The sequence below is a fragment of the Lissotriton helveticus genome, chromosome 7 (genome assembly GCF_964261635.1).
Source record: "Lissotriton helveticus chromosome 7, aLisHel1.1, whole genome shotgun sequence".
In the NCBI taxonomy this organism is placed as follows: domain Eukaryota; kingdom Metazoa; phylum Chordata; class Amphibia; order Caudata; family Salamandridae; genus Lissotriton; species Lissotriton helveticus.
Window position 1 is genome coordinate 1,651,917,411 of NC_136068.1, and position 25,442 is coordinate 1,651,942,852.

Consider the following 25,442-nt stretch of genomic DNA (forward strand, 5'->3'; position numbering starts at 1 on the left):
GCAGAGATAGAGACAGAAAGCAGGAATCCCATGATTTATCCACGGAAAACAAAAACGACCTGGGGCCCCTCCAAGTTGGGTTCTTGTCTCTTTCGAAGCCTCTAGAAGTGCACCAGCAAATGAAATGCAATGAGACGTGGGCCGAGGACTGCTGACATTTTCTTCCTGTCGCATTGTTGTTAAACCAGGCATTCTTAGGGTGGTATTATCCCCAATCATTTTGCATCCACATTTTGCTGAATCTTTTTGTTATCCTTAGGACTCTGAGCACTTTACCACTACTGATCAGTGCTAAAGTACGTGTGCTGCCTTCTCCCTGAAACATGATTGTGATTGGTGCATACATGATTGGCATATTTAATTTACTTCCTTGTAAAGTGCTATACCATATAGCCAGGGCCTGTAAGTTAAATGCTACTTTTCGTTTGCAGCACTGATTGTGTCACCCATAAAGGTAGCCTTTCAAACCTCTCTCATGTCTGCCACTGCAGTGCCTATGTGTGCAGTTTCCTGCCATTCGACTTGGCATTTAAAACAACTTAACAAGCCTTAAACTCCCCTTTTATCACATGTAAGTCTCACGTGAGGTACAGGTAAACCTAAGGGCAGGGTTCTATGCAAGTAAAAGGTACGACAACATAGTATGATGCTTTGCATATCTTGGTAGTGACAAACAGCTAAATTGATTGTCTCCAGTATTAGGGGTGTCTTTCATAGATTCACATGCTTGAATATTCCCCGTCGTCGAAGTGGGAGTCCCACGGTAAATAAAATAGCAATAATGCTAAATATATATTTGCCCCAGTATTGGAATTTCATAGATTCCCATGCTTTGTATCATTCTCCGTCGTCGGAATGGGAGCCTCGGTAGTATCACAACCATAGAAACAAAAGAGAAACATAGGCCTAGGCCTCATCTCATTTTGTATCCTATCACCCTCTTTTTGTAAAAGAGACCAAACTTTTGCCAGGACCAATCAGAGCAGCCTCACCCCATAGAACCTTCCTGAGAGAGCTCAGAGCCTCAGATTTTTCTAACGCACGTTGTGCTAGGGAGTCTCCACTGAGCTCTGCTCAGTTTTCTCAATATTACTGGTTATTTCTTAAATTTTTCTACTGAAATCAAGACATGTCTGACAAGGAGAAGAAGGCCTTATTCAGGCCCTGTGCCTCTTGTGGGAAAAAACGACTTTTTGTGGAAGATAAGCATGAAAACTGTATTTATTGCTTATACCCGGACCACAAGGCCACAGACTGCAAAATTTGTAGAACCTTCTCTACCAAGACACTTCGTGACAGAGAGGGTCGGCTTTTGACCTGGCTTCAAAAGATGAAGACTCAGAAGGAGGTGCTCTCATCAGATGAAGAGGATTCAACATCTCTAGCGTCCTCTCACAGATCCTGGAAGAGGGGTAGGTCTCCGCCTGGTTCTTCTTCAGCTGAGCCCCCTCTTAAGGCCCCTCATAAGATCTCTGACAGGTCTGAGAGGGCTGGTCCCCTTCAATCTCCTCACGGAAGTGAAAAGGAGAGGCAGGGACAGGCTGCTGGATTGGTTACAGCCTCAAAGGACAAAAAGGAGGTTACTATCACTTCTCCTCCGTCCAAAAAGGAAAAAAACGGTGACAAATACTCTTCTGTCACTCCAGGAACTGGTCCGGAGAAAAAACAGCGTCCGTCGACGACGAAAACACCAGGTACGTCGACGACGATTGCTTCTGTGAAAATTCCCGCTGTTTCCTAGGCTCTGTCGACGACTTCGTCGTCATTCAAGGTTCCCGGATCGTCGGCGTTAGCTTCTTCCACGTCGGCGGCGATGAGCTCCGGTAAGGTGCTGTCGACGGCCTCGTCGACGACGAAAACTACGTCGACGACGACGACAACTTCGACGTCGACGCTGCTGGTGATGATGACGAGTTCGTCTACGAAACCGTCGACAATCATTCTGTTGACGACCAAGATTTCGTCGACGAAGGCCGCTGTACGATCGACGATTCCATCGCCAAAACCGTCGACGACTGCTGCACCGTCGACGAGACCGTCGACGGGTCAAAAGATGCATTTTCCAATGCAGAAGATGAAAATTACACCGGAAATGACGTCTCCGCGACGTGTTTCGTCGCATCCACCGACAATGCTTCTGGATGATGAGTCGGAGGAGGATGAGGATGAGACTGGCCATTATGGGGATGCCTACAGTCCCTCGGACTTGAATGTAAAATTGCAGGATACTGACACGGAGGAATATTACGAGCATACAGGTGGCCAACAGTTGCATCACTATGTTCCACAAGAGCGCCGTCCGCCTGGTTTAGGGCAAGACATGGTGGCCATGCCCGCCTCTTTAGTCTCTGATCTACAGATGATGCTGCAGGACTATCAGAACAGGTTTCCTTCGGAACCTTCAAAGCAGTCTGCGCAACCTCCACCTCAGGTGTTGTCACAAGCACAGCCAGTTATCGGTCTGCCTCCGTCGCCAATGGTGCCCCTCATGCCACCACCGGTAATACCTATGGTCCTTTCCCGGACACCGGATCCCGAACCAGCCAATACTGTCCAGCAGGACATCTCTTCGGGCGATGAGGCTGTACAGGTGGATCCCTTGACTGATCCATTGCAGGACCCAGATTTGGATCAGGGTGACAGTGGGCTACAAGATCCAGACGCCACTGGTCGTGATACTTCTATCTCCCCTCCAGTTGATATAGGGGGGTTCCATAACCTGATGGAGAGAGCGTCCAAAGAGGTTTGGACTGCCGATTACGAGAGAAGAGTCTGAATGTTTCCTCTATGACTTCAAGGAACAATACAGAAGATCTGTCAAGTCCATTCCAATAATTGAACATGTGTGGGAGGAAGGTATGAAGATCATGCAAAATCCAGCCACTGTTATTCCGGTTCTCCCCAGACTGGAAAAGAAGTATAAGGCCCCAGAAGGCAGTCCAGCTTGTCTTCTTGGACAGCCCAAGCCTGATTCGGTGATCTCACAGGCCGCCCAAAGCAAGTCCAAAAACCCGTCAACGCCTTTGACTACGCCTCCGGACAAGGACGGTAGGCGCCTGGACAACGTGGGGAAGAGGTTTTCTTCCATGGCCAGCTTGCTGGTTAGAGCAGCAAATGCTCTCGCCATTCTAGGCAGATACGATCGCCAGATGTGGTGTGACATGGAACCGTTTGTGGAACAACTACCAGACTCCACAAGGGATGAGGCCAAGAGAGTGCTGATGGAAGGAGAGAAATCCTTCTCTGAAGTTATCGACTGTGCTATGGATATAGCTTCCACGGCTTTGTGGGCCTTAGCAGGGTCAGCGGTGCTACGTCGCCAGGGCTGGTTGAGAGCCACCTGGTTTCGTCAGGAGGTCCAAAATAAGATCCTGGATCTCCCATTTGATGGAGATATGCTTTTCGGTAAGCATGTTGACGATGCCCTGCAAAATATAAAAAGGATACAGACACGGCGAAGTCTTTGGGATCACTCAACTATCGTAAGGTCCCATTTAAAGGCGCTCGTGGCAGAGGTTTCTCTTCGTATAGAGGCAACACCCAACAGAGATATTCCTCTCAATCTTCGCAGTCTTATAAGACCCAATACTCAAATCAACGGCAGGGACAATCGGCGTCTTACTCACGTCAACCTCCGCGAGGGCATCAGAACCGGCAGGGACGTGACAACGCCAAGCGGCAATAGCGGCCTCCTGGCTCTACCTACTGTACCTACCCTTCCAGTCACATCAGTGGGGGGCAGGATATCATTTTGTCTGAACAGCTGGAAGTGTATAACATCGGACCAGTGGGTCCTGAATATTGTACAGCGTGGCCATACGTTGGAGTTCCAAGATCTTCCTCCAACAAGAGCTCCGGGCGCCATCCGCACAAAACATCTGGGACTGCTCCATCTCGAAGCCCATCAATTGTTCCTCAAGGGGGCAATAGAACCGGTACCTCTCTCTCAGAGGGGCAGAGGTTTTTATTCCAGGTTCTTCCTGGTGCGGAAGACGGCAGAGACTTGGCACCCCATACTAGACCTCCGAGAGCTCAACACTTATCTCATCAAACTCTCTTTCAGGATGGTCACTCTCCAAGAAATTCTTCCTCTTTTGAACCCAGGCGACTATTTGGCGTCTCTGGATTTAGAAGATGCGTATTTCCACATACCGATTCACCCAGCTCACAGGCAATATCTGCGCTTCACAGTGGGCAAGAGCCATTTCCAATTCAAGGTGCTTCCGTTTGGTCTTCGGTCTGCACCTCGGGTATTCACCAAAGTGTTGGCACCAGTAGCAGCTTTTCTACGAAAACAATCCCTGGAGGTTTTCCCTTACTTGGACGACTGGCTCGTCAAGGCTCCATCTTTCAGGGAAACCTCTCACACTGTTTTGACTTCCGTTCAGTTGTTCTACAGCCCTCCAGAGCCACACGGTTCCTTGGGGCCATTTTGGACACCACGCGATGCACAGCTCGTCCTTCGGAAGAGCGTCAACAGAAGTTGATCGTATCAGCTCGCCAACTGTTCCATAAGTAATGCCTTTCAGTCCGTCAATACAAGTCTCTTCTCGGGTCGATGTCATCCTGCATTTCATTAATACCGCATTGCAGGCTGCGAATGCGTCCTCTGCAGGAAGAACTAGACAAACAATGGTGCCAAGCAGAGGGATCATTCAACGACAAGGTGTTGGTGACATCAGCAATGTGAAGGGCATGCGAATGGTGGCTAGTACAAGACAATATCGCACGAGGTCTGACGTTCAGAATTTCACCATCCCCCCTGATCATGACCACGGATGCCTCTTTGGAAGGCTGGGGAGCAGTGCTCCGAGAGCTTCAAGTCAGCGGGCACTGGAGTCCAGAGCAGCGCCAGTGCCATATCAATTTTTTGGAGCTGACGGCCATTCGGTTGGCTTTGCAGGCTTTCCTTCCCAGAGTTCGCAACCATACAGTGCAGGTACGGACGGACAATACGACGGCCATGCACTACGTCAACAAGCAAGGGGGAACGAGGTCGCAAACTCTGTCCATAGAAGCTCAGAGAATCTGGGATTATGCGATTCTTCACAGCATCAGTCTGAGAGCCGAACACCTGGCAGGCTCGCTCAATGTCAAGGCGGATGCCCTGAGTCGCCACACAGAGGTGACTCACGAATGGGAATTGAATCAGTCCATTCTGGAGAGTGTGTTCTCGGTTTGGGGGACACCAACCATCGACCTTTTTGCCTCTCCGGTGAACGCCAAATGCCGGTTTTACGCAAGCAAGGTTCACCATCAGGGATCCCTGGGGAACTCCCTTTCGATGGCCTGGTACAGCGCATTCTTTTACGCTTTTCCTCCAATTCCCCTCATTCCTCGAGTACTCAGGAAAATGAAGGCGGAACCATGCAAGATGATCCTCATTGCACCAGCGTGGCCTCGGCAATTTTGGTACACAGAACTCCTGCGGCTCTCCCAGGCTCCTCCAATTCGCTTACAACCAATTCCGTCCCTGTTGTCAAGGAATCAGGGACAGGTTTACCATCCGGATCCGAAATCGCTGCACTTGACAGCGTGGCTCCTGAACACAGAGAGTTCCGTCATCTGAATCTCTCCCAGGAATGTAGAGAAGTTTTGTCACAGGCTCGAGCACCGAGCACTAATAAAACTTACAAGGCAAAATGGAAGAGGTTCCGCCTATGGTGTCAAAGACAAGGTCTCCATCCTTACAAGTCTCTGCCTCATCAACTATTGCCATATATACTATCATTGGCTAAGTCTGGGTTGGCGCATTCGTCTGTGAAGGTACATCTTGCAGCCATATCAAGGTTTCGGCGTAGTTCTTCAGGCCCTTCCTTATGGTCCTCTAGGATTGTTAAACAATTCTTAAAAGGCTTGTTCCGGATGTATCCTCCAGTTCGACCTCCTCCACCAGTTTGGCAGCTCAATCTTGTCTTGGCTCAACTCATAAAAGCTCCGTTTGAGCCTGTGCACAAGGCGGACTTGAAGTTCCTGTCTTGGAAACTTGCCCTCCTCTTAGCTCTGACATCAGCGAGAAGAGTTAGTGAGCTTCAAGCCGTCTCCATAGTCCATCCATTCCTTCAATTCAAAAAGGATGTTCTTATTCTTCGCACCAATCCAAAGTTTATTCCGATGGTGCCGTCTGAGTTCCACTTGAATGAACTTTTGATTTTAAAGTCTTTCTTTCCGCGCCCTTCTACGCCTGCAGAACGCACATTACATTCTTTGGACATTCAGAGATGCTTGAAATTCTACTTAGAGCGCACACCACCCTTTCGAAAATCATCCCAATTGTTTGTGGCCTACAGCACACCACGAAAGGGGTTTCCTTTGGCAAAGAGTGGCATTTCCCGCTGGATCTCCAGTGCGATTCAATTCTGCCATCAGGAGGCGGGCAAGCCACTGGACAGAAAAGTCCGTGCACATTCCACAAGGTCTGTGGCATAGTCTGTGGCTCTCTTGTCTGGAGTCGCCATTAAGGACATATGCAGGGCAGCAACGTGGAGCAGTACTCATACCTTCACGAAACACTACTGCCTAGAGTCTGCAGGACGAGACGACGCGGCTGTTGGTCAAGCAGTTCTGGGGAATCTTTTTCATTGAGAGGTGAGCTTTCCCTACAATCCCTCCATCCTGGTGAGCACATTTTGTTTATTGTTTTGCTATGCTATAAGTATTGCTAATATGGTTATGTGATGCCATGTATCTACAAAATGTGTCTTGGTAATTTACTGCTAGCTACTCTGATACAAAGCATGGGAATCTATGAAAGTTCCAATACTGGGGCAAGAAAACAAGTTACTTACCTGTAACTTTGGTTCCCCAGTATTGGTAACTTTCATAGATTCCCATGCGCCCGCCCTCCTCCCCTGGGAAAGCTCAGTCTTTTGCAAGAGATAGTGGCGGTTTGCACAACGGCTACGAAAATCTGAGGCTCTGAGCTCTCTCAGGAAGGTTCTATGGGGGGAGGCTGCTCTGATTGGTCCTGGCAAAAGTTTGGTCTCTTTTACAAAAAGAGGGTGATAGGATACAAAATGAGATGAGGCCTAGGCCTATGTTTCTCTTTTGTTTCTATGGTTGTGATACTACCGAGGCTCCCATTCCGACGACGGGGAATGATACAAAGCATGGGAATCTATGAAAGTTACCAATACTGGGGAACCAAAGTTACAGGTAAGTAACTTGTTTTCATATATGTATATGAAAACATAATACATAATAAAAGAAGAGGAAATACAACTGAAAACCTCCAAAACGATTCCTACATAGGAATGCATGGTAAAGAGAAAAACTACTTGTAACAGATTAGTGTCATTATGTTAGTCCAAATCCCAGCCAATCAGGCGCCAGCTCCCTCTAGAACCTTCTCCTCAGAAGCTCAAGCCCTCAGATTTTCTACCGCACGTCGTGTGAAGGGAGTCTCTCTGAGCTCTGCTCAGTTTTTCACCTCAACTCTTCTTTTTCCAGTTTTTCTCAACATGTCAAGTAAGAAGTCTTTATTTAGACCTTGCTCTTCTTGTGGGAAGCTGCGCCTTTTTGAGAAGGACCCCCACCAGAAGTGTATCTATTGTTTATATCCTGATCATGAGGCTGGCAGCTGCAAGTTCTGTAGAACTTTTTCTACTAAGACTCTCAAGGACAGAGAAGGCCGTCTTCTACTTTGGCTCCAGCGTCTAAAGGACAAGGATTCTGCCCTGTCAGATGCGGAAAGTTTTCACTCTGGTCCTTCTTCATCAGCCTCTAAGCGTGGTGGTGTCCAGGATTTTCCATCTCCTTTCCTCAAAAAGAAGAAATTAGCCCTGCCTCTGGCTTCTGTGGTGTCTCCTACCACTCTTACTACCACTACGCCCACGAGACCTGGCTCTCAGGCGTCTTCGGCTGCCTCTCGGTGTGTTTCCACACCTCTTAGAGTTCCATCGTCGACGGGAGCATCTACGAGCGTTCCGACGACGAGAACCGCATTGTCTGCATCATCGACGACGACACTGACGACGGCATCAGCCTTTACTTCGTCGACGGTCACGTTGACAGCATACACGTCGACGAGAGTTTCCTTGCCTTCTAAGCCTGTCCCGTCAACGATTCCTATCACCTCGTCGACGAAGAAGAAAGAATCCTCGTCGACGAAAGTCTCAAAGAAATCTTCGTCATCGACTATGAGTCCGTCGACCAAGGCCTCGTCGACGAAGACTCCGTCGACCAAAGCCCCGTCGACGAGAAGTCCGTCTACGGATGTTCAGCCTGCGTCGATGACTGCTCAGTCGAAGACCGCACCGTCGATGACTGCACCGTCGACGACTTCGTCTACGATGGATCGCCCGTCGACGGTGACCCTGACGACGACTCCGTCGACGGCCACACCGTCGACGATGGGTTCCTCAAAATTGGCTTCGTCCTCAGTCAAATCAGCACCGTTGACGATAGCGTCGACGGCACCGTCGACGGAGGCACCAGCTTCCTTTGCCTCATTGCCGTTAGTGCCTTTGAAGTCTTCAGGATCCTCTGCTGACTCATCCCATCGTCGCAAGCAGGCTCCATGCCAGCAGCTCTCTGCTCCAGAGCCGCAACCACCTTCTCCTATGTTTGCCACTACCTCTGAGCATGAAACTGACTCTGACAATGAGGGTGACACGTTTGGGGCAGCCCATAGTCCCTCTGATTTGATTATCAAGTGTCAGGAGTCTGACACTGACGAAGATGGCGGAGAACAAGAGTCTCAACATGAAGAACAGTTGGTCCAAGTACCTATGGCTACAATACCATTAACCTTGATCTGAAATTTCCAACATATGCTGGAATATTACAACCGTCGTTTCCCAGCAACGCCGCAAGGTACTCCGGTACAATCTCCTGCTCCCGTTGCTCTGCCTCCACCGTCTCTTCCGCCAACGTTACCACCCACAACTTCATCTCAGGTTCAGACGTCAATCAGAATCCATACTACTGTTTATCCGCAGGATGCGGATGATGAGGCGGTCCCAGAACGTGAGGACGGAGAGGTCCCTGACAATTCAGACGAGGATGCAGGCAACCAGGATATGGCGGAGTGGGACAATTACCGAACACAGATGCCCTCTCCTCAGCCAGGAAACTCTGGTGAATCACCTCCTGTAGATATCACCAGTTTTCATCTACTCATGGATAAAGCGGCTCAGCGTTTTAAATTGCCAAGATCGCAACGTGAAGAGGATTGTTTCCTCTATGATTTTAAAGATAAGCCCTATAAGCAGGTCCACACGATTCCAATCATCGATTTTTTTTGGAAGGAGGGAATTAAACTCATGCAAGCTCCAAACTCGTTACCTGCTCAACTGCTGCGCCTTGAGAAGAAATACAAGGCTCCTACCGGTTCTCCGGCATGCTTGATCTCTCACCCTAAGCCGGACTCATTTGTGACTCAGGCTGCACAGCATCGAGCCCGGAACCCAGCGTCTCCAATCACCGCACCTCCCGATAGAGAGGGTCGACGCCTAGACGCTATTGGACGCAAGTTTTTAACCATGGCTTCCACTTCTGTCCGAGCAGCCAATGCCTTAGCCATTTTGGGATGCTATGACCGGCAGATGTGGTCGGACATATCTGCATTAATTGATCTAATACCTGAGGCTTCCAAGGCGGACGCTCAGCAGATCCTTCACGATGGACAGAGAGCATCGGAAGAAATGATCGACTGTGCAGTCGATATTGCTGGTACAGGTTTCCGTCTGCTTGCAAGTGCAGCTGCCCTCTGACGCCAGGGTTGGTTAAAATCCACCTCCTTCCGGCAGGAAGTCCAATCCAAGATACTTGATATGCCGTATGATGGTGAATCGCTATTCGGATCTCACATCGATGATGCCCTGGAGTTCATTAAGAAGGACACCGACACGGCTAAGTCTTTGGGCAATGTTGTACTTCCGGAAGCAGTCCTTTCGAGGTGCGCGCGGACGAAGCACTTCTTCCAATTTTCGAGGAGGGCAACAGTACCGCTCCTTCAATCAGGGCAACCAGCGTTACACCTCCACTCAGCAGAGTCGTCAGCAGCCCTCCAGACCCTATAGGGGAAAGTCCTCCTATCGCGGATCCACCCCTAAGCGCCAATGACTTTTCTCATCCCCAAAGTGTTGGAGGTCGAATCTCTCTGGATCATTACTGGAAATCCTGCGTCTTCTATCCAGCGAGGATTTCATGACCACCATAGACCTTCAGGACGCGTACTTTCATGTTGTGATTATCCAACAACATCGCCAGTACCTGCGTTTCAAGGTGGGACAAACGCACTATCAATTCAAGGTCTTTCCCTTCGGGCTGCGATCAGCTCCTCGTGTGTTCACGAACGTACTGGCCCCTGTGGTGGCTCACCTGCGTCTCCAAGGCGTTCAAATCTTTCCATATTTGGATGATTGCCTCCTCAAGTCTCAATCCCACCATCAACTATGTCAGGATACTCGTCTTTGCCAGCAGGTGTTTCAGTCCCTGGGGTTGACCATCAACGTCGAAAAGTCACAGTTTGCGCCTCTGCAAACCGGAAACTTCTTAGGAGCGATCCTGGACAGGAAACTTTCCAAAGCGTTCGTCTCACACGAGCGACAACAGAAGATCCTACGTCTCGTCTCCCTCATTCGAAAAAGACAGTCCGTTTCTGTCCGGACGTTTAAGTCATTTTTGGGGATGGCATCATCTTGTATCGGGGTATCAAGAGCGTGTACAGAATTGCCTTAGAGGCAAGAAACATGTTGACCGCACCATAGGCGAGGGTCGAACGAGGCCAAATTACCTGACTCTTTGTGCTTCGGTACCCCTCCCTTCACCAATTTTAACGAGGCAGTGAGCCATATCATTAAAGTTTTCTTAATGGACTCTACTGACCTATTTTAATCCTACACTCACGCTCACTACTGCACTTCTTAGGTCCCTCACACGCACGCATCCATTGGCCAGGAATAAAAGAACTCCGTTAAAAGAGTAGCACTCTGTGCTACCCGGCAGGCATTGCACCGCCAGCCTGTCGCTGGAGCAGGAGGCCAATGATGACACGATACAATCATTAGGTAGGATGGCAATAGTCGTCCAGCCTTTTAATTGTGTGAGGCATCCTCAATTCCGTCAAGGGTTTACCTTATTCCCTGCTGCACGAATAAACCTTTTCCAGAGAGAGAATTACTCCCTTATTTAATTCACTCCAATTCTTTTGGGGAACTCTGTACACGCTCTTGATACCTAGTTGTAGGACACGTACATTGGACCCCGGTAAACATTGTCCTTATTTGTCCCTCTTGATTGTTAACAATCATCTTGTATCGCACTGATCCCAAATTGCAGATTGCGAACCCGTCCCATTCAGGAGGAACTGGACTTACAGTGGCGTCAGGTCTCCGGGTGCTTCAACGACCTAGTTGCTGTCACAGCCCGCATGAGAAAGAGCTTGCTTTGGTGGGCGCAGCCAACCAATCTGGAGACGGGAACGTCGTTCCTCGTTCACGCACCAGATCTCGCTCAGAACGCTCACAACGGACGCCTCTCTGGAGGGGTGGGGCGCTCATCTCCAAGGCCTATCCATCAAAGGCAAGTGGACTCCGCCCCAACGCATGTGGCATATCAACAGGCTGGAGTTGATGGCTATCTTCCTAGCGCTCAAGTCATTCCTGCCTGTAGTTCACGGGGAGTCAGTGCTTATCAAAACGGACAATACCACCAGCATGCACTACGTGAACAAGCAGGGAGGAACCAAGTCTCCTCATCTGTCTCGCTTGGCCCAGTCAATCTGGGATTGGGCTCTCCGTCATCAGATCACTTTGACAACTGTCCATCTGCCAGACATTTCCAACATTCTGGCGGACTCTCTAAGCAGGTCCACTTCCTCAACACACGAATGGGAACTGCACCAGCCGACTCTGGATCTTGTGTTCCACCGGTGGGGTCGCCCAGCTCTAGACCTCTTTGCAACACCGGAGAATCGAAAATGCCAGTCTTACGCAAGTTGGCATCCCCACCCCGGGTCGTGCGGGAATGCCCTGTTGATCGATTGGTGCGATCTATTCGCTTACCTTTTCCGCCGATTCCGTTAGTGCCGCGAGTGCTGTGGAAGATGCGGAGGCAGCCCTGCCACATCCTATTGATCGCACCTCATTGGCCCAGACAGGCATGGTTTTCGGAATTGCTTCTGCTGTCCCAGTGCGAGCCCATTCCTCTGCGTCCCCGTCCAGACCTTCTAACGATGGACAGGGGCCAAGTGTGCCATCTGGACCCCTCCACGCTACAATTGTCGGCATGGAACCTGAGCACCTTGAATTCGCAGACTTGAACATATCTCAGGAATGCAGGGACATCCTTGCTCATGCTAGGGCTCCGTCTACCATCAAAACTTACAAACTCAAGTGGAAGAGATTCTGTCATTAGTGCGTGGCAGCTAATGTCCATCCCATCCATTCCGCTCCGGAGCAGCTTCTTCCGTTCTTCTTAAGTCTCGCTCAGTCAGGACTTTCACATGCTACCCTGAGAGTGTTCCTAGCTGCAATCTCTCGTTTCCGACACAATGGCTCCTCTTCCCTCTGTTCGTCCAGAATCATACGTCAATTCTTCAAAGGGCTCTTCCGCAAGTTCCCACCTGTTCGGCGCCCTCCTCCACCTTGGCTCCTCAATGTTGTCCTATCTCAACTTATGAAGTCACCATTTGAGCCTATCCATAAGGCGGATATCAAATTCCTCACCTGGAAAGTTGTGCTGCTTTTGGCTTTAACTTCATCTCGTCGCGTGAGCGACCTTCACGCTTTCACTGTCAAACCACCTTATCTACAGTTCAAACCTAACGGAGTGGCGCTTCGCACCAACCCCTTTTTCCTGCCTAAAGTGGCTATGGATTTTCATCTGAATGAGCCTGTCTTCCTACGAACTTTCTTTCCGGACCCTAAGTCTCCGGCGGAGCAGCGCTTACATTCTTTGGACATCAAACGATGCCTTAAATTTTACATTGCCAGAACTGACTCTTTCCGCAAGTCCGTTCAACTGTTTATTGCTTAAGGACCACTGCGTAAGGGGCATCCAGTCTCCGAACTAACAATTGCCCGTTGGCTTTCTACAGCCATAACCTACTGCCATCAACAAGCTGGCAAACCATTGCAGTCTTCAGTAAGGGCTCATTCTACGAGGGCGATGTCTTCATCCACCGCCTTGTTTGCCGGTGTGCCACTTCATCAGATTTGCCGTGCAGCGACATGGTCCAGCAGGCACACCTTCACCAGGCATTACTGCTTGGATGCCATGAATGAGGCGGATACTGCAGTGGGACAGGCAGTGCTTCGTCATCTTTTCAAATAAGGTGAACCTCTGTTCCCTCCTCCTTTGTGTTTTCTGTGATTGCTAATAATGTTTACATGACTGTATTTTTACTGTCTTTGGCTTTTTCCTTATGTGCCTAGCAATCTCAGCTTTACGGAGGTTACTGCTTTCTATTCTATTCAAGCATGTGAATCTATGAAAGACACCCCTAATACTGGAGAATTGTTACTTACCTGTAAACAGGTGGTTCTCCAGTATTGGTGTCTTTCATAGATTCACATGCGACCCACCCTCCTCCCCTCAGAGGCTCTCTTCTCCTCATACACTCTTGGTCACTTTGGTGCTACGAAAATCTGAGGGCTTGAGCTTCTGAGGAGAAGGTTCTAGAGGGTGCTGGCGCCTGATTGGCTGGGATTTGGACTAACATAATGACACTAAGGTGTTACAAGTAGTTTTTCTCTTTACCATGCATTCCTATGTAGGAATCGTTTTGGAGGTTTTCAGTTGTATTTCCTCTTCTTTTATTATGTATTATGTTTTCATATATATATATATATTTAGCATTATTGCTATTTTATTTACCGTGGGACTCCCACTTCGACGACGGGGAATATTCAAGCATGTGAATCTATGAAAGACACCAATACTGGAGAACCACCTGTTTACAGGTAAGTAACAATTGTTCTTCTACAACTGTGGCCAACCCCTCTCTTATTTAGTACTGGGAATTCCTTAATACTCTTTTAAGCTGTAATTTCTGATCAGAGAGGAGCAGCTTCTTCATGTTTAATATTTTTGGAATAGTAATGATAAATCTCCCTTCCTGGTGAAGGTGGATTTAACATTAATGTGTTAGAAATACCATTTTTAGAAAGTGGACATTTCTTCACTTACTGCTCTGTGTGCCTGAGAGCCTGTCTCCAGTACATGTCTGGGGTGAGTGACAGATACACTTTGGGAATTCCCTAAGGGTGCTCATTCACTCCCAGTAGCAATCAGGCTCAACAACTGCCTACTTGCTCTTTCATGCATTGAAATCAGAGGCAAAGCTGTCAATTGTGCAGCAAGCATACTGGAACCACTGCAGAGCAGAATCAGGCCTCTGCATTTTAATACCTAACTGGGGGAAATACGAAGAATTTTCCTTGACTGCATTAAAAACCATTCCACATTGTTGTACCATCGACTAAAGTCATGAGTTAGAATCCAAGCGAGGCAGACTCAGCCTTCCATCCTAAGGTCAGTAAGATGAGTGCCATTAGATTTAGTGATAACTATTTGGGAGCATGGCATTAAAAGTCAAGTATCTTATCAACGTTTGAAAGGAACACCGAATGAGTCATGGCCTGTGACTGGTAAGCCATACACGTCACATACATCTTTGCAGTAAGTATTTCAAGCCATCTTACTCTAATTATGGAAAGCAAAATTGTTAAGCCTTTAACGTTTGTAGTTTGTACACAGTTCCTGTTATTTTAAATTAGTTACAGTTACTATTTTTTCTTTTGCAAGATTCTAGCTCAGAGGACAGAAGCAGTGCTGGCTATTTAGTGACAAAAAGGCAGAAAAACAGGCAGAGAGTGCAGCAACAATGGCAAACATCAGGTTGTGGTTGGGAAAAACCACTGGAGCTAAAACTCCACTGAATAATGTAGGAGAGAGTTCAGCAGTTGGGAAAAGGAAGATATTAGAAGAAATCCACCAAAAGCAAAAGGAGTATGATCAAACAAAAAGACAGAGTTGTACAACAGAAATGGCTTGAAGATTTAAAGTGGGCAGTGATTAAAGAAAGGGAAAGTAACAAAGCTGTCCTAGAAGAGACCTGTTTAAAAGAGTCTAAAGTTTTGTATTGCTGAGTTTGCAGAAAGTTTCTTCATCTTACAGATACTAAGTTTTCCCTATATGTTGGTGTGACAGATAAATTCAAATGGGAGACCTTGGATTGACACAAAAAGAGCAAATCACATGATAAATGCATATTCCATGAGGCAACAATTCAAAACCCACAAGAGACCTGCATAATCAAATCAAACACAAAAATGCATGAACAGAATATTGGGCACTTAAACATTCAAATTATTACTGCCTAATATTTTGCAAAAGAAGGTGATGCTTTTATTAAGATTCCAAAACTCTGCACACTTCAGAGAAAGAACATTCCTGACTGGAATTTGGAAAATTATACAAATTATCATGCATGCCATAACTTTGTAATAGTAATTTCAGAGACCATAATAATGACAATCCGATCACAGAAAGAAAATGCTAGGTTCCTCAGTGTTCTGTCAGTTGGGTCAACTGGCAAAGAAATACAGGAATTGAATTATATATGGTTTGTTTGTGAAGGCACCCTTGTTACCCATCTATGTGACATTGTCAGCATGAAAAGCTCCACTGCATCCGGAGTGAAACACGCTATATTACTTGGCCTGCAAAGCATTTGCATATCTCTGGATATTCTGGGCCAGAAATGCATTGGTCTGAATACAGACGTAGCTGCTTTGAAACTGGGCAGTACATCTGGTGCTGTGAAGCTGCTACTGGACAATTGCAATCACATTGTAGTTGTGCACTGTGTAGCTCACAATATAGAACTGCTGTGTGATGTTAGAAAAAAAACATACATTGAAGAGGTACTCAAAAGAAGTTTCAAGCTATATTATTATTCACCTAAGTGGAGAAGGGACCTTAAAGAGATAGCTGAGAATCTGGAAGAGCAGTTAAAACATGGTGGATTGCAACAAATCAGATGGGTAGCAAGTCAGCACAGGGCAGTAACAGCGTTTAAGATAAACTGAAAGGCTACAATACTTCATCTAGAACACCTTGCTACTGGTAGGGATGATATTCACATAAAGCCAAAGGATTGCTTTGTGACATGAAATCAGAGAAGTTTCTTTATTACTTGCACTTCATGATAGACTTCACAAAGCTGCTGCAGCAAGTTTCTAGAGCATTTCAACAAGAAGACAATCTTATTTCTGAAGTTTCAAGAAGGATTGAGGTGCTTCAACAGAAGCTAACACAGCTGAAAACAAAGTCAGGAAAAGCACTAACACATTTTTGATTGCTTTTTAAAGAGAATAATGTTGCAGGGACTCCATTACTAACACTGACAAAGCCTACTAGAAAAAGCAGCTCAGGTCTAGTCAAACTAGTATCAAGGAAGACACTACTGAGTTAATACAGAGTGCTGTTTCTTTTATAAAGGACCGGTTTCTGAAGCACATGCTTTATTTAACAATTTAGATTTTTTGGCCAGACTCTTTTAAAAGATTAGAGGTTTTGGGGATCAAGAATTTGAAGAGCTTGTTACGTACTACAAAAACGTACTTACTGATTATGAAATTCAGTCTGCCCCTGGCGAATGGCTAGATTTCAAAGTGTACATTTGTCATTGGATGATGCAGAAGCAAGTATCCCTCTTCACTCAGATATTGAAAAAACACCCAGAAGAAGTTAAACATGTCCTTCCAGATTTAGAAATCATGCTTTCCATCAGTCAAACAACAAAAATATGTGAACAGGGATTTAGCAGCATGAACCGATCAAAAAATGTGCTTTGTGCGTCCCTCTAAAGCGACACCATGTCTGCTTTAATGCGAATCCAAGTAGATGGGCTGGAGGTAGACACTTTTCATTCAACTCTAGCAGTTGTGCATTGGCTTTCAGCAAACCCAGGAAAGAGACATATTATGGGCCACAAAACTCCTTGTCACAGAAACAAGACTGTTACTGAGTCAGAAGATAGCGACTAGTTTATTGCTATACTCTGTGTTCAAATCAGCAACATTATCCTTAGTAAGTAAATGCCTGTTGTGCTGTGTAATTTACTATCCAATAGTTGGTGTGTGATTTAGTGATACTTCTGACAATCTGCCATGATGGAGCTGTTTGTCAACTTTGGAGACTAGCACAATATCAATTGTTTATTAATTCAACATACATTAAAAATGGTCATTGCCTGCCACCAAAGCCATTCTTTTCGATTTGGGAGCCAGAAATAGTCAGAATTGTCACACTTGTAGGAGTGTGATGGTTAGTAGCTGTGTTGATACTGAAATTGGCAGCACTAACTGTGGCAATGAGCAGTGCAAGTTGACTCCTGAAAAGGGCTGTGGCACTTCTTTTTATTATACAAATTAAGAGCCGTTACAGCAATATAAATGAAAATGTGGAGGACTTGGCAGTGCAAACTTATTAAAACATAGGCAACATCCTGCCTCAAAGCTGACATGTCAGCTTTAATGCAAATTCAAATGGATAGCTCGAAAATTGACACTTCCATCCAACCCAAGCAGTATTGCTTTCGCTGAGAGCAAACCCAAGACAAAGACACCTTACTTGACACAGCCTTCATGGTCCAATATGCAAAACTGTCGATATTTTGAAAGAATATGGACTTGTTCTGGCTATAATCGTCTCTTGGCTTAGTCTGCATCAACGATACAAGTTTGGTCCTGTTGTACAAAGTTATTTCAAGACACAAAGTATTCCAAAGATAGGAAGCTTTGCATCTGAAGAACGCAACCCTTATATCTGTGGTTAGCTAAGAGCATCAGCATCTTCACTAACAAGTAAGTGCCTGATATGTTGTTCATAGAATTTATTTCAGTGACATTTTTTTTTATTTATTATCATTTTGAAAAGACATACAATGTTCAACCAGTATATAACTTACAGACCGTTGCACTACAACATCCATCGTCCAATATTTGCATCATGACATTATCGACCATTATGACAGTATTACAGCACAGCTATACATCATATTTTTAGTCAACTTGATGTAGTTCCAGATATGCACCCAAATATTTCCAATAGTCTCTAGGTTTTGAACTCATGGGCAGTTCTTCTTCATACGTTTGTAAGGATTCTTTACAATAAGTTAGATCAGTAAGCCATTGTTTAACTTTCTGAATCTTTCTACTCCCCCAACATAATGATACTCTTCGTTTAGCCATAAGTAAGGCAACCACACAGAATGTGCGCTTAGTGGCCCTCAATTCAGGTACAAGTCCTAAAAAGCATGTTCGTATTAAGCAGGCCACAGTAACACCCAACATATCGCCCATCATCTGTGCAACTTCTTCCCAGCATTTAGCCACCACTTCACAATACCATGCAAGGTGCAGAAAATCCGCTACTTCCACGCCACACCTCTTACATCTAGAATCTGTACAGAAGCCGTATCTACATTGCCTTTCTGGGGTATAATAGGTTTGATGTAAATATTTATAGTGCAACATACGCAAATTACCGCTTGGTGTTAATAACTCTGGTAATGAACAGGTGTTAGCCCATTCCTCCTTCATCAGTGGCACATCCAGGCCATCATTCCATTTACCCCATGCTTCCTGTGCCATGTCCCCTGTGTCTTTCTGCAATTTAACGTAAAGCCTAGATACCACGTGTGCAGCTGTAGGCGTGGTAAGTAAGAGCTGTAATGTTGATAGGTGCGGTGGTTCCGCAGGATAGGACGAGTACAGCTTCTTTATCGCCCCCAGCAAGCGATGATATGTGAAGCGGAACAGTAACGTCTGGTTACTTATGTATGAAAGCTCAGTAAGTGGCCTAAAGACCCCGTCGCAATACAGGTCTCCCATAGTATCCATCCCTACTTGGCGCAGCAGACCCATTCCCAACTCTTCCTGTGAGACTGATATTTCAGGATGATAATGCAGTGGCAGTGCAGGCGCATAGAGTGGCAATTTGTTGGATTTGCGACCCATTGTCCGCCAGGCTTTGTTTGTCATATCGATTGTATTTGTGTCTCGATTATGTAGTGGGGGTCGTCTGTGCGTTATAATGGCATCTAGTGGAATTGAATTGGCATCTCCCTCTTCAATCGCCACATTAGTCAAATATGGGATTCTGTGATACCAAAAGTGTGCATATTGTGCCTGCGCACATAAATAATATAGGAAGAAATCTCGAACCTTAAAACGCCCCTTTGAAAACGGCAGAGTAAGAACGCGCAACTGGATACGGGCCTGTTTACCCGCCCATATCAATTGGAGCACCATAGTTGATATCCTACGGAATACCCCTGCTGGGGGTTGAATGAGGATATTGTTAAATAAATAGAGAAATGTTGGTAGTATAACCATCTTTACAATAGCCAGTCTGTCTGCCAATGATAATGTTAAATGGATCCATCTCCCAATTTTGTCTTCCAGAACATCAATTGCTCTGCCATAACTAGTGCGAATTACTACTTCTGGGTCCCGGTGGAACCAAACTCCCAAATACCTTACAGCCTCTGATTGCCATTCCAGCGGATAATCTGCAGTGTATTGAAATGTGGTGTCTGTTAAGGGTATAAATATTGACTTAGATCACTTTATTGTTAGTCCTGACTGTTGTCTGAATTTAATATATTCTCTAAGTAAGGGGATTAGATATTGTTCGGGGTCCATTACATATAGCACCATATCATCTGCATATAACGAGATATGCAGAGGCCGTTGCTGAAATTGAAGTGCTGAGTAGTGATGCCCTTGTCTAATGTTACATGCCAATGGTTCCAGCGCTATCGCAAATAGTAATGGGGACAGTGGACAGCCTTGTCTCGTCCCCCTAGCAATTGGGATGGCCTCCGATATATATTTGTTAACCCTTATGCGTGCTGTTGGGGCTGTGTAGAGCAATTCTATCCACTTTGTAAAACTAGGTGGGAATCCCATCCGCTGCAGCACAGTATGTAAATACGTCTATTCAAGGGAGTCAAATGCTTTAGCAGCATCTAAAAGGATCGCTGCAGCTTTTGTACTAGGGACTAGGTAGTGCGATAATGCAAAGAGTGTTCTGGTGTTGTGTGCTGTTGACCTTGATGGAATAAACCCTGATTGGTCCGGTAGTATCAAATTTGTCATCAGTGGCTTCAGCCGAGCAGCAAGCAGCTTTGCCAGTATTTTAGTATCCGTATTAATTAAAGACAGTGGTCTATATGAATCGCAATATTCCGGGTCTTTGTTGGGTTTTTTGAGAGAGCAATCAGCATTGCCTCTCGCATCGTCGGCGGTAATGTGTTCTTGTCATGGGCATCACCATACATTTCTACCAAATGGGGCGCCAGCTGATCCACAAAGGCCTTATAAAACTCACTTGTGAACCCATCAGGGCCTGGTGCTTTGCCGTTCGGTAATGATTTAATAACTTCTGTTACCGCTTCAACTGTAATTGGTAAAATAAATATTGTCGCTGTACGTCTGAAAACCAGGCTATTTCTACGTCTTCCAAGTATTTCATTATTTTTTCCGCTGAGAGTGTACATTTTGAGGCATATAGTGCCCCATATGTGGCCAAAAATGTATTTAGTATTCCCTGCGTGTCTTGGTGTAGTGTCCCAGTGGCATCCCTTACTGCCTTTACAGTCTGTGGCACTTGCCCTGAACACATTTTAGCAGCCAGTGTTCTCCCTGGTCTACCACCCTCACCATAGGATCTCGCTTTCTGACGCCTTGCAACATATTTGAGTTCATCTTCTGCATAACTTGGGTATTCCGATAATACAATTCTGATTTCACCTAATATCCGTGTATTATGTGTACGTTCATATTCCTGCTCCAGTGTACGTAATTTAGTCTCTCGCGCATAGATCTGGTTTTTAATGTTTTTAAGAATACCTGCTGTGGTACTTATACATAAACCCTCGAATAGTAGCCTTAAAGGCTTCCCATAGGAGGCTTAGATCCTCAGTAGTGGGATTGTTCAAAGCAAAGTAATCCGTGATAGCGTGATGAATAGTGTCAACGTACAGTGTATCTAATAATGCTCTTGCATTGAACCTCCAGCTATAAGGTGGTGGTATGTAGTTTGGCATGGTCATGGAGAGGAACACAGGGTTGCGATCGGACAGAGTTCTGGGCATATGCTTCAAACGCTGAAACATGCGTTGCCTCTAGACGGTCGGAATGTCATGTCAGTAAGATGCATGTCCGTAATATTATCTTGTAATTTACCTCTTGCCTGTTTGTGTGGCTCTTTGGACGCTCCAGATCTGTCCAAATCATCATGTAGTGCGATATTAAAATCGCCCCCCCACATTAAGGGAATGTCTGGTAGGTCATGAAATTTGCGCCATATTGTATGATAAAAATCAGGGTCCTCTACATTCGGACCATACGTATTTACTATGGCCAGTTTTTTCCCCCTCAGTGGGCCTGTCAGTAGAGCGTAGCGCCCTAATTCATCAGTCATTGAAGTGTCTATATTGAAGTTTAATCCTTTCCTAATTAATATCATAACACCCCGAGAGTATGAGGAGTAAGATGAATGATGTATGGACTCCGCCCATTGTTTTCCAATGTGTATAGTAGATTGCGGGGCAGTGTGTGTCTCTTGGAGAAGAGCAATATCTACCCGCATCCTGTCGAGATAAGCAAAAACATGCCTGATCTTCTTTGGGTTGTTCAACCCCCTTACATTCCAATTTAAGAGGTTCAATTGTGCAGATTGTAATTTTCTCACTTGACATTTCTATTGTTCTAATTTCAAATCAGTGTCATGTATAGCGAAAAACATATAGCATTGTCATTTTGCAAAAATACCTTATACATGGAATATGCCACAATATTTTTCTGGATTTCAGCGATGTCTCTTGAGTACATTGATCTGTTTAACTCTTTATAACACCCCTCACCCGCCCCCCCCACTTCAGCATCCCAATCATGCCAAAGACAATCCCCTATGTCAACGAACAACATATCCCAACTTTTGAGTGGGGAACACCCGCTTAGGGGGTCCACCAGATGCACACAACTCCATCCAACTTAATGGATGTGGCCAGGTATATTTTAGAAATGCAGACTTAACATTGACCATTATGTATAGTTTGCGTAGTGACCGTTAGGCACATAGGGCCCGATGTAGGTAATTCTAATTTACCGACTCATAAATACCGAATTTTACCGATTCGGTATTTATGAATCGGTAAATTAGAAGGAGGCAGATGTAGGTAATTCTAAAATCTCAATTACCGATTCTGTAACATTCGGTATTTACCGAGTCTGTAAATACAGAATCGGTATCTCCCATTGATTCCTATGGGCTTTGAAGCTCATAGGAATCAATGGTAAATACCGATTCTGTATTTACAGAATCGGTAAATACCGAATCCTACAAGGGTGCAGGGGGTGTCACTTTGACACCCTCTAGCACCCCTAGTACAGGGTATTACCACCCAATAGGATTGGGTGGTAAATACCGACTCCTAAAGGTCCTGTGGCACTCTTTGTAGTGCCACCTACATCTCATTTACAGAATCGGTAAATTTACCGATTCGGTATTTTACCGATTCTGTATATTTACCGAATCAGTAAATTTACCGATTCTGTAAATGAGATGCCCCCTACATGCCAAATCCTAAATACCGGTCGGTAACGGCCGAATTCGGCCGTTACCGACCGGTATTTTGGCTCCTACATCTGGCCCATAGTCCTATCTCGGTTGGTGATTTCCGATACTCTTATTATCCTCCCATTTTCTACATTGCATAACTTAGTTAGGAAAACAGTTGATACATTTGAAAATGCACTGGCTCGTTAATGCACTTGTCAATGATTATTTCGTACGCACAGTATCATATCACAAATATAGTTAGTCTAAGTCTACAGCTATGATACATTCTGATAGTCACCATAATACCTTGACAAGTCATACGGTAATCATCACATAGAATAACCACCTATTGTAAGGCGAAATCAATATCTATAGTTTTCAGCAATAGACCTCTCATATAAAATATCTTCTCCGTTCATGCTTAGAAGTAAAGTAGGCAACCATTGGCTGTTGTAATCGTGAGGATGTTCTATAACTTATTAAACCAGGCTGCACACAGAGCTGTCCCCATCCACCCTCCATTAACTTTACAGTGTGTTCGGGTCCAATGGTCTTGTGGCACTATTTTCTGTCTCTATAGTACAATCTTATACTTTACCAATTTCCACCATGGTAAACCAACGAGAATTAACTTCTCTGCAGCTAATTATTCCGAGTCCTGGTTTCGCTCTTGTCTTTGCTGCTCCTTTTGCCTCTGATTAAGTTTCTTTAGAAAATCTTGTGCCGCTGCCGGTGTCTGGAGAATTGTAGCTCGGCCCTCGTGCATAATCCTTAGTCGGGCCGGGTATAACAGGGCATAGTCTACCCCTAGTTCACGTAGTTTCTTCTTCACTGGATTGAATTCCTTTCGTGCAAGCTGAACCAAAATTGTGAAGTCCGGATAGAACTCCATCGCATTTCCCTAATATTTGAGCTGTTTCTTTTCTCGAGCCATTCGTAATATCACATCACGATCTCTATAATTGAGGACTCGGGCTATTATGATACGGGGAGTGGTGCCAGGTTTCGGTTGTGGAGCCAAAGATTGATGTGCCCTCTCCACCAGGAAGACTGCTGAGAGATGCTCCACACCAAAAACGTTTCGGAACAATTCCTCTACATTTGTTTTCAACTTCCCGGTATTTGTGGATTCCGGCACTCCTGCGATCCTAATATTATTGCGGCGAGATCTCGCTTCCAAATCCTCCGCTTTGTTCCTAATGGTGTCCAATAGCTTGTCCAGCTCAGCGCATTTTCGCATTGTGCCATGCGATTCGTCTTCCACCATGATAGTTGTGTTTCCGCCTCTACTAATCTCTCTCCGTGCTTTTCCAATTTAGCCACCATGTTGTTTACTCGTAAAGTGATGGTGTCCAATTTCCCATTGATATCCTGTAGACTCCGCTGGATTGCCTGCAATTCCCCTTCCATGCTCGCACTAGGGGTCTGGTCAGTTTCTGGTTCAGTATCTGAGTGCACCTTTGCCCCCCTACTGCTTTTTTTGGCTTCGAATGGCAATTTAGATTGCTGCTTGTCGGGTTTCCCCATTTTTGCTCAAGTCTCACAGCTTAGTTTGGAATTCGCAACACTGCAGCTGAGCCCGTTGTGTACATTAGGTGTCACTTCGCTCGCCCCTTACCAGACAGCCAGTGTCCCAATGTGGCTCTGCTGGTGTCCAACAAACTCCTCTGTGTGAAAACTTTCAGCAACAGTAAAGCCCAGGCACCACTATCACTGAAGGTCGCAACACCGTCCTGTAGCTTGCTTTCCTGTGCCCAGCAACTCAGCCAGTAGTAATAGGGTGAGAAACTCAATTGCTTTATGAGCCGTTTTGTTTCAATGCGTTTCATGATCTATGGGCGAGTGATAGTCAGCTGCGCAAGTGATTCGGAAGGTTTGACATCCACTTCCACAATCGTTACCCTTCCAGCATAACAATCAGTCTGGGTTCCGCAGCTCAGTCGCCTTCAGTGTACGGAGATTTTTTAATAGCGCACAAATCACATTAAGGGCAGCCGGCATACAGAGACAATGGGCAGGTGGCACAGGCTCTGCATTAATAAAAGTGCTGTTGGGAGTTCATGACACAGATTCAGTCACTATATACTTCATAAGCACTGTAACACATCATGCGATCCTGCCTTCTGCATCTCCACTGTATGTGCAGCACGTTCTAACCGCCGACCTTTTTGGCGCCGACCACCATTTTACGCTTATAGCCAATGCATTTCGCTGCCGTGACTCAGTGTCTGCCTGTAATGGCACTTGTGCCTCTATGCCACCACTCAGTAGCTCGACAACCCCTCATGTATGCCAGGCAGGGCGTCTCCTTACTAGTGTGCACCGTTCTTTTGTGTTTGTATCACCGCTCCCGGTCCGATGTTCAGGCAGCTTTTGTCCCCAAATTCCGGCCGCTCACTCCAGCGTCTCAGCCCGTTGCTTCGCTTTCACCATTCTGGACACCTTCCGATGCACAGCCCCGGCATTTGTGATCAATGAGTCGTCCGCTTGTTGCTGGAAATCATCTAATTTTCCCCGACCGGCGGAGCTGCCTCACAATGCAGCCATTCCGCTGTGCGCCCTCTAGCGCCCTATTTCAGTGACATGTTAAAGTTTATGGGGTGTTTTTGCCATATTTAATTTGTTCACAGAATTAGGCAACCAATTTGTGGGTCAAGTGTATTGATGCTAGGGCAAGTAGTTTATTCTAGTCACGAGACCGGCAGGTCTAGTAAGATTTTTAACATTTGTCAAGCTCTGTAAAGAATACTCACGAGATACGCTAAGGGGCATTGTTAGACCTGGCATCCTTGCCATTGTTTCCCATGTCTGTTTGCTCCTACATGCTGTATTTTTGACTGTATGCTGGACTTCATTTTTGC